We start from the raw sequence: 11,552 nt of genomic DNA on the forward strand, positions 1-11,552 counted from the left end.
AACCATGGAGTCAAGAAGGCCGTGGTTTGATGTAGTCAAGATACTAAAAGAAAAAATTTTCCAACCAAGAATACTCTACCCAGCTAAACTAGCATTCCAAAATGAGGGAGAGTTCAAAATATTCACAGATAAACAGAAACTGAAAGAGTATGCCAACAAGAAACCTCCCCTCAAGAAATACTAAAGGGAGTTCTGCAGGAAGAAAGGTAAAAACAATACAGGCAGAGTTGGAGGAGAGTGCAAGAGGAACAAAAAAACAAAACAAACAAACAAACAAACAAAAACAGCAACAAAAAGATAAAAAGAGAAGGGAAAAAAAGCAAACAAAATAGGACAAACACAACTCCAATCAAAATATGGCTAACACAAATAATTTCTTGAAAGTAATAACACTGAATATCAATGGATTATACTCACCTATGAATAGATTCAGACTGGGGCATTAGATAAGGAAATATGACCCATCTATGTGCTGTCTACAAGAGACACACCTTAGTCCCAGACATTCATGGAGGGTGAAAGTGAATGGTTTGAAAATAATCTTAGAAGCAAACAATAACCAAAAAAGGGCAGGAGTAGCTATAGTAATATCAGACAAAATAGTCTTTAAATGCGAAACAATTGTGAGAGACAAAGAAGGATACTACATGTTAGTGAAAGGGACAATCTCTTAAGAAGAATGAACAATCATAAATATTTATGCTCCTAACAAGGGCACCTCTAAATACGTGAGGCAAACGCTGGAAAACCTAAGTGAAAGAATCGATGCCTCTACAATTATAGTGGGAGATTTTAACAACACCACTATCAATGATGGACAGAACATCTCAAAAGAGAATCACTGAAGAAACAAAATATTTCAACAGAATATTAGAGGAACTGGATCTGATAGACATATACAGATAATTTCTCCCAAATACAGCAGGATATACATTTTTCTCAAGTGCACATGGATCATTCTCCAAGATAGACCATATGCAACACCACAAAAAAGGGCTTAATGAATTCAGAAAATAGTAATCATACGAAATAATATCTCTGACCACAATGGAGTGAAGCTGGAAATCTGCAATGGCCAAAGGCCCAGATTTCACACCAAGACATGGAAATTTAACAGCACACTCTTAGAAAAACAATGCATCAAAGAGGAAATCTAAAAAGAAATAAATAACTACCTTGAAACAAATCATAATGATAACACACACACCAAAACTTATGGCATGCAGCAAAAGCAGTACAGAGATGGAAATTTATAGCTATAAATTCATACATCAAAAAAGAAGAAACACCAAAGATTGAAGAACTAACTGCACATTGGGGGAATTAGTAAAAAAACAACAAATTAATCCAACTGGAAGAAGAAAGAAAGAAAGAAAGAACAAAGATAAGAGCAGAACTAAATGAAATAGAAAATAAGAAAGCCCTTGAAAAGATAAACAAGACCAAGAGCTGGTTTTTTGAGCAGATCAATAAAATTGACAACCTCTTAGTGAGACTAACAAAGAAAAAAAGAGAGAAGATGCAAATACACAAAATAAGATATGAGAAAGAAGATAGCACCACTGACCCCACAGAAATAAAGAATATCATAGGAGGATACTTTGAAAAATTATATTCCAACAAAAATGACAATTCAGAAGAAATGTACAAATTCCTAGAAACACATAAGCTGTCTATACTGACGAAAAAGTAATTGATGATCTCAACAAACCAATCACAAGTAAAGAGATAGAATCAGTCATTAAAAACTCCCAACTAAGAAGAGCCCAGAGCCAGATGGCTTCACAGGTGATTTCTACAAAACATTCTGGAAATAACTAACACCAATCCTGCTGAAACTCTTCCAAAAAATCGAAACAGAAGGAACATTGCTGAACTCCTTCTATGATGCCAACATTACCCTAGTACCAAAGCCAAACAAAGACACCACAAGAAAGGAAAATTACAGACCAATTTCTCTAATGAGCCTTGATGCAAAAATACTTAACAAAATACTTGCTAATCGTATTCAAAACCACATTAAACAAATTATACTCCATGACCAAGTGGAATTCATTCCAGGTATGCAAGGATGGTTCCACATAAGAAAATCAATCAATGTAATACACCATATAAACAGATTGGAGGAAAAAAATCACATGATTGTATCTATAGATGCAGAAAAAGCATTTGACAAAATACAGCACACTTTCTTGATAAAAACACTCCAAAAGATCGGAATACAAGGAAATATTTTGAACATGATAAAGAGTATATATGAAAAACCCACAGTCAAATTCATTTACAATGGCGACATCCTAAAATCCTTCCCTCTAAAGTCAGGAACAAGTCAAGGATGACCACTCTCTCCCCTTCTTTTGAACATTGTCTTAGAAGTATTTGCTCGAGCACTGAGGCAAGAACCCGATATAAAAGGCATTCAAATTGGAAAGGAAGAAGTCAAAATTTCATTATTTGCAGATGATATGATCCTATACAGAGAAAACCCTGAGAGCTCTACAACAAAGCTTCTAGAAATCATAAATGAATTTTGTAGAGTCGCAGGTTGTAAGATCAATGTGCAAAAATCAGTAGCATTTCTGTACACCAATAATAAGCAAGATCAGGAGGAAATCAAGAAACAAATACCATTTACAATAGTAAATAAAAAAATCAAATATTTAAGAATAAATTTAACTAAAGATGTAAAAAACGATACACCAAGAACTACACAAGACTGTTCAAGGAAATCAAAGAAGACCTAAATAAATGGAAAAATATTCCCCATTCATGGATAGGAAGACTAAATATTATTACCATGTCTATCCTACCAAAACTGATTTACACATTCAATGCAATCCCAATAAAAATCAACACAGCCTTCTTTAAGGAACTAGAAAAACTAACTATGAAATTTATTTGGAAAGGAAAGAGGCCCCAAATAGCCAAAGACATATTCAATAAAAAAAATGAAATAGGAGGAATCACACTACCTGACTTCAAAACATACTACAAAGACACAGTAGTGAAAACAGCTTGGTATTGGCATAAGGAAAGACACACAGACCAATGGAATCGAATAGAAAGTTCTGATATAGAACCTCATATATATGACCATATAATATTCGATAAAGCCACCAAGCCCTCTCAACTGGGAGAGAATGGCCTATTCAACAAATAGTGCCTGGAGAACTGGATATCCATATACAGAAGAATGAAAGAGGATTACCATCTCATACCTTATACAAAGATCAACTCAAGTTGGATCAAAGACCTAAATATAAGAGCCAAGACCATAAAGACTTTGGAAAGCAGTGTAGGGAAACATCTACAAGACCTTGTAGTAGGAAATGGCTTCATGAACTTCACACCAAAATCACGAGCAGCAAAAGAACAAATAGATAAATGGGACTTCCTCAAAATTAAAGCTTTCTGCACCTCAAAGGCTTTTGTCAAGAAAGTAAAAAGTGAGCCTACACAGTGGGAGAAAATATTTGGCAACCATATATCTGGTAAGAGACTTATAACTTGCATATATAAAGAATTTCTGTATCTTGAAAATAAAAAGATAAATGACCCATTTAAAAAATGGGAAAAAGATTTAAACAGACACTTCTCCAAAGAATGAATAAATTCACTCTTTTCCACCAAGAACTCCAAGAATTCCTTGAGGAATGGATGCAACAAATTAACAGAATGCAATTTAAAAAATAGATAAACACTAAGAAAACAACTTACCATGACTAAGAGCCTGAAGAGAAGCAGATAGTGGAAAAAAGCCTTTAACTCTTTCAGAGTTTGAAATTATGTAGGCACAGAATATGAAACAACACTTTTTAATGAGTTTTAGAAAATTAAAGAGTATGGCAAATATATAAAATGGCAAAAACCTATTTCAATAATGAAATAAATTGAACTTCTAAAACTGAAATATACAATGATTAAAATGTAAAATTTCTATGTAGTTGAACTAGAAGAAATTTAGCTGCAATGGAAATGAAAGTCCTTGCAATCTGAAACAGAAATTGGAAAATAAACCAAGTTTATATTGGTGGACCTTCCTACATCTGACACTTTTTTGTATTTCTGCAGTTACTACCAGTGACACATTCCCTCCCAAGGTATATTCTTCCCACAGTAACACAGAACTTCGGTGATTCATTCTAATGATTTTTGTTCCCCTGGTGGTTTCCTCCTTGGATAGTGAATAAATACAAAATATCTTTATTCTGGAAACTCTAGGAGATGAAACACAAAGAACCACACTTAGGATGATGTATTTCAGAGCTATTAATATGTGGGTGCTTCTAATTCTTCTGAGAAGGTTGACCTGGAAGTGATGAGAAATCAGAAGAGTGACATTTGGGAAAGAAACTAGGCGGTGAAGCCCAAGACCTCCTTATTCAATACCTTCACTCTAGAATGTGCTTCTATTGGAAACTCAGCTCTTTGCAGTGGAGGAAGGAATCACTGCTCCTATGTTTGAAATGTACTCACTTACACACTGGCTACATTATTTTGGTGGATTATAAGAGGCAAATTTTCTGTTTCTGGTTGTACTGTGTCTTAGCTTAGTTTAAATGATGTTCCTTGGAACTAAGGGTGTTTATTCTCCCTTCCCCCATTCTGGACTGTTAATCTTTAATTAACAGTGTTCATCTTCTCTAAATTTCTCATGGTACAATCCTAGTAAATAATTATTCTACTGACACAACATAATACAACTGAACAGAACAGAACTCGCTCACAATGAGTCTTCTCCTCCATCTATATCACATACAATTAATGCTGTACTGGCAGCAATCAAGCCTCCCACTTCTCCAGGAAATATACTAGTGTTTAGCTTTGTAATCTGGCATTTATCTCTCACTCAATTTATGGAAGTTTCTTTAGTTGAATGCCTCATTTTAAGGCATCACTGCAAGGTTTCCAATAAAAAAAAAAACACATCTAAAATGAACTTTAATTTCATCAATAACACACAATTGATTCTTAAGGAATATGTTTAGTTTTTCATGAGAGCAATTTATATGCTAATTTAGAGTGAATCATTATTGTTTCCACACATATTCAGGTCCTGGAGAAGACTGAAAATTTACTGACAAAACAAGGAACACATTTTTTTTTTTGAGAGAAAAATAATAGATGCAGGAATGGGAAAGTAAGAAAAGATCTAGGTATTATATCAATTCAAGAAAGATATAAGAGATCTGAAACACTCTCTAATACTTGCTAATGAAACGTGCTTAAAAACTTTTCCTCTTTAAAACATTTTTTGTGTAAACACATATTTGTAGGTCTACATAAAAACCTGAAGTTATCTCCTAATATTTCAGTTTAATAGTTGAAAAAGTTATTGTAGGAATTGGGGCAAACATGCACCTTGCTTTTATGATCTGTAAATATGAACTGCTATTATAGGACATGCTTAGAGAAATTTCCAGAAAATATTCTTTACTAGGAAAATAAGTTTTAAGGGGTAACCATAGATCACTGGGAGAATAACAGTAATAATTGAGATATTCACTGTTTGAAAGATCAAAGATAGTGTTTTGATTACAGTCTCCCTTAACTTATGATTTGGAATGTGCAGGACAAAGGGGCATATCAGAAATGTATTGTGGATTATTGTAAACCAATTAGATGATTTCTCCAATTCAGGATACGACCTTTTCTTGGAGCCAATGAATAAAAACCCTATTAGGTGATACACAGCATTTTATAAGAGAGTTTATTTTTCACCAAAACCGTAAAACACCCGGAGTTTCTTTCATCTGGCACTGACTGCAGTACACCTTCATCCCTCCAAATCCTGCTATAATTATATATATGGAGAGAGATTTACATGTATGGAACCTTTCATTATTGAAAATCCAGGCAGTTGTTTCTGCCTTCAATACTGATTCCAGGAAATAAAATAAGAAAGATCACATGATGTAAAATAATAAAAAAAAAAAAGAAACAGGTGTTCTTTATAGAAAAAAAAATTACAGAAATAGAGTTCTGATATGAGTCAAATAACAGATTATATCTCTATTCACTTACAAAGATTTTATATTTGTATCTCCCAATTTTTGGCCTCTATTAATCATGAGCAATTTTCTAAACTTGGGAAAAGAATCCTTTTATAGAGAGAATGTGTCTCAGCTTTTTAAAGGCCTGCTTTATGTCCTTATTTCTAAGACTGTAGATAAAGGGGTTCAGCATAGGAATGACCATCGTGTACATCACTGAAGCTATTGCATTTGTCCTTGAGTTTTGGGAAGCAGTAGAGCTAAGATGCACTCCAAGACCTGTACCATAAAACAAGGTCACCACTGAGAGGTGAGACCCACAGGTAGAAAATGCTTTATGCTTGCCCTCAGTTGTTGAAATTCTCAAAATGGAGGATATAATTTTAGAGTAAGAGAAAAGGATCCCAGTGAGTGGAATAAAACCCAGAAGTCCAGATGCAAAATACATCACTAGGTCATTTAGGAAGGTGTCAGAACAAGCAAGTCGGATTACCTGATTAAGTTCACAGAAAAAGTGGGGGATTTCCAACTTTGTACAAAAAGACAATCGCAAAACCATTAGGCATTGTAAAAGGGAATACAAAACACTGAATAACCAGGATGCCAGTAGCAGGAGGCCACAGAGCCGGGGGTTCATGATGACCATATAGTGCAGTGGTTGACAGATGGCCACGAAGATGACAGAAGGCCATCACAGTCAAGAGGGCGGTATCTATTTGTCCAAAAAGTATGTACAAAAATATCTGGCTGATGCAGTTTTCAAAAGTTATGATTTTTCTTTCTGTCTGGATGTTCAACAGCATCTTTGGGACAGTGGTGGAGGTGAAACAGATATCTGTAAAAGACAGGTTAGAGAGGAAGATGTACATGGGTGTGTGGAGGTGGGAGTCTGAGATGATGGCCAGGATGATGAGCAGGTTCCCTGTGAGGGTAACCAGGTACATCAACAGGAACAGTCCAAAGAGGAGGGGCTGCACTCCTGTATCTTCTGACAGCCCCAGAAGTACAAATTCTAAGACAAATGTTTGGTTTTCTGTTTCCATGTAGATGATGGAATTCCTGGAAGAGATATCAGAATAATGCAAATTTAGCCACGAACAGAAATCATAAAAATATAATAAATGTAATGATTTGTTTTGTAAGCAAATTAAGATTATATTTTTATACATAACAAGAGGCAAATCACTTAAGCAGAGGATTTCAATAGTTTATGTAGATATTGCTCTCTCAAGAACATGGAGAATAAATCCCCAATCTGAAGTGTGGGCTTCAACTAGTGGCTTCATTGCAAAGGTGATATATGGAAAGGCTTATAAATAAGGAAGTTTATACTGAAGGGACTTCAAAACACTGTTGATCAACCTAAACATCAAGAATGATAAGTCGTACTGGTAAGCCGCACCCTGGATACAATGTGATAAAATGGAATTTTATCTCTGGTGTCTTCCTCAAAAAACATCAGATCATCAGAAAACTGTAATTGAGGGATACTTTACAATACCCCTGACCTCCACTCCTCAAAAGTATCCAGGTCATCAAAAATGAGGAGCACCTGAGAAGCTATCTCAGTCACAAAGAGATTAAGAATTTATGACAAGTAACTACAAGGAATTATTTTGGATGGGTGATGTGAAGAACAGAGAAAGATGGTGAGAAGTTCTCAGAAGCTATCTCTAAAATCCTTGCAATTTTTCTGTAAATCTAACACTGTTCTAATAGAGTAAATTTATTACTCTACTACTCCTGAAACATTGAATTTCAAGATTCAATCCAGATACAATGAAATGACATGTACAAGAATAGCACATTGTTCTAATTCTCACATTCTTCATCAATTGAATCACAACAGTGACACTGATTTCATAAAGTAACTGAAAATAATTAAATAAAATAATGAATATATAATGACAAGCATTGTGCCTAGATTTAAAAGCCACTATTTTAAACATTATGATTCAATCACACACAGATTCACTCCCCACACCTTTCCCAAATCAACTGTGCAATTTTTCATCCCTCATCATCAATGTGGGGTATTAACAACAGTGATAGTCACATTGGCCCAGAGGGAACTTAACTTAGGGCAATTTTCATGATCATTACACATCTCTAAGCCAGCACTGACTTTCCAATTAATCCAAACATAAATATCTATCTTGTGGACAAAACTCAAGGATCTCTATTATCTGGCTGTTGCCAACCTGGCCAGGCTCATTTTCCCCTTTTTACATCCCTGCCCTCATTTTTCATCCAAACTCAAGAACTATTTTAAAACCTCACCAAATCTTGCACATATCCTATTGTTATATTGATTGCACATTTGTGTCCCTATTGCCTTGGTTTACTTCTACCACTTTCTCCTCCTGGAATTACTCCAAATCCTCCCTCAAAGCACAGTACAATCATTAGCTCCCTTGTTAAGCCTTCCCTAGTCTCCACGGGATGAGACCATACTTTTCGACCCAGTAAACCAGAATTTCAGAGCCATGTCTAAATATTGGATATACTCATTTCTATGTCAATTACCCCATTTGGATACAATTTCTTTAATATGAAGAACAAAATATTATCCATTTCTTTATTCCAAAAAAAATATTTAGACCTTTTTATGAAGTAACTGACTACTAAACATTTGTTGAATGACCAAAGGAAAAAAAAATGAATGAAGGGGAAGCAACTGTGGCTTAATCAGCTGGGCTCCCATCTCCAATATGCGAGGCCCTGGTTTTGCATCCCAGGGCCTCTTTGTGAAGGCAGGTTTACCTACACATGGCAGAGAGCCACCTGGCCAGCAGAGCACTTGCTCAGCAAGGTGATACAATAACACGTAAAAGGGAGACAAGCAAAAACACAGAAGATTGTGCAGCAAATGGAGAGAGAGATCAGAGCAAGTGAGCTGAATGGGTTGAGGGGAAATAAATTAAATAAATATTGACACAGAAGAATGCATAGCAAATGGACACAGAGAGCAGATAGCATGCAAAAAACACAGGGGGGAGGGTATTAAAAAAAAGAAAGAATGCAATGAAAAATACTTTCAACAATTGTAGAGAAGGAAGAATGAGTGAATCAAGGAAAAATGCTGCTGAGAGAGAGACAACCCAAGTGTGAGAGCTAAGGCTAAGGGAGGCAACTTGGTAAAAAGAGATATCTAGTGTATCCACTATTTCCACTATGACATTTTAATTGGGATGGTGTATGTTAAGTTTTCCTTACAGGCATTATCTGTTGATTCACTAAAAGTTACTAGAAAAAAATGGGATCATGGACCCAAAATACATTCCCCAGCACCTGTGAAATTCTGTAACTCACTTTGAAATTATCGAGGCAGGGTCTGAGTTCACAAATGTAGATTCTTGTGTGAATTATGGATGAAGTTGGAAGTTCTGCTCTCAGGAAGAAAAGAGAGATGGAATCACTCATGAGGTTTCTAGAAGACAAATTGTGTTTTTGTTTCATCAGAGATTAGAAAAATATATTTGATATAAGGAAGGGGAATCTTTTAGAGTTTACAAGCAATTAGGGATTCCATTCCCAAGAGCCACATTAGTGAAATATTCTTTTGTCTCAATATTCCCTGTGATATTTAGTCATCTGGAGGGAAGAAAGAAAATTGTAAGGAAAACTTTTGAAATTTTGACCTATTTGACAGCTTTGGAACTCCATTTCCTCTCTTATCCCAGTGGACACCTACTTCCCAGGAGGTCATATCTCTTTAGGTCAGTCTCTAGTTTTGCCAGGTTTCCGAAAATGATTTCCCTATTTCTATTTCTGGAGAAAGATTCTGGATAGACTAAAATTTCTTGGGTTTCCAAACCGTCTCCTCTGAAGTTTCTGCTTATAAACGGAACCACCATTTCTCAAGAGGATTTCCTCTTGACCAATTGCTTCTTCTCTCCCATAATTACCAATATCTGTTCAACTCATACAATATATTGTTTTCTCAGAATGAATATTCATTCAGCAATATGATATGGTAAAGCTTCAACTACTATCTGGCAGTGAAGTGAAGAATAAGGTACTGTGTTTCCCTGCCAAACAGTTCAGAGTCTAAACAAGCCAAGAGAGAAGTGTGCAAATATAACACCCTAAGGGGTTTCAGTTGTCCTGGTGAATTCTACTTCTTTATGAATGAAGGTTGGATTTTCTAATTCTTCCTTTATGCTCCTGGGATTTTGATAGGGATTACATTAAACTTACAGACCACTATAAGTAGTATTGGCATTTTTTTAAAAAGTTTTATTCATACACCATAGAATCTTTCCATAGTGTACAATCTGTGACTGTTTAATCATATAATTTTGCATTCATCACCACAATAACTTTTAGAATATTTGCAGTAATACAAAAGAAAAATACCCTACCCTTTCTAACTCCATTTTAATGATTCTTAGTATTGTTATGGTACATTTGTTACAACTAATGAAAATATTAAAATACTACTATTACCTATTGTTGGATTTTTTTTTGTATTTGTCTTTTTAAAGAAGCTTTACGTTTCAAAAAAGTTACAATAAAAAAACAACAACCAGGAGATTCTCATCTGTCCACCACCTCCCCCTCCCACACTTCTCCATATTAACATCATCTTTCATTAATGTGGTACATTTGTTACAATTGATGAACACATATAGCAGCATTGTTACTAAATATGAACTATAGTTTATATTATAGTTTTTACTCTGCTCCACACAATTTTGAAGATTATGACAAAATATATAATGGCCTGTATCTATCACTGAAATGTCATACAGGACAATCCAGTGTCCCAAAATGCCTCAAAGCTACGCCTTTTATTCCGTCCCATTCCCATCAGAATCTCTGGTGGCCACAGCCATTACATCAATGATAAAAGTTCATCCTTTGCTAGAATAGTAGTAAGTCTATAATAGAATAATACCAAGTCTATTTTAGACCATTGTCCATTCCCCAAACTTGAGGATATTGTGATAGTGATACTGACTCTTTCTAACTGAGCAGTTGCTTAGGTCCCATGGGACAGAAGGATGGAACTATCTTGCTTGCAGTTGTTGACAGTCTGTGATTCTTTAAATGGACATTTTCCCTCTTTAGTTTTCCTGGATGAATTCTGTGAACTGGAGAGTAGTAATGTAACTCTGCTGAGATTCAGGGCTCACCTGGCACATGAAAAGACCAAAGATTTGTCTTTGGGACCTATATTTTAAAAGTATAATGCTTATTATAGGATCAAATAATAGGGGTAGGAAAGCCATGTGTATGGAAACTATAAATGTGTGAAAGCCTGTTACACTGGGGAGCATAATCCAGAGTAAGGCCGACTGAGATGGTGCTGAATTCTTGTGTTTGCCTGTATTGTTTATAGTGTCTGGATGTCTAAAGCACTCAGGAATCCCACTGAGACACCTTTTTCTCTGGCAACTAAAGAGATCCTGTTAAGACATGAATAAGTGGAACCTATGAATGATCTGCTGACTCATATTGAAAACTCTTAGCCATAAAAATTTAATTGTTCTGAACATTTCCCACATTTGCCCAAGGTCTCTTTATGGGGAATATGGGAATGTCCTATAACTTCTC

The 11,552-nt window shown here is 35.3% G+C and overlaps 1 pseudogene; it reads right to left on the reverse strand.

Annotated features, from left to right (window-relative positions):
* Positions 1-6,081: 6,081 nt before the first annotated feature.
* LOC101440396 (olfactory receptor 7A17-like) lies at positions 6,082-7,036 on the reverse strand (annotated as a pseudogene).
* Between the last annotated feature and the right edge of the window lie 4,516 nt (positions 7,037-11,552).

This window comes from Dasypus novemcinctus, chromosome 30 (assembly GCF_030445035.2).
Source record: "Dasypus novemcinctus isolate mDasNov1 chromosome 30, mDasNov1.1.hap2, whole genome shotgun sequence".
Lineage (NCBI taxonomy): Eukaryota > Metazoa > Chordata > Mammalia > Cingulata > Dasypodidae > Dasypus > Dasypus novemcinctus.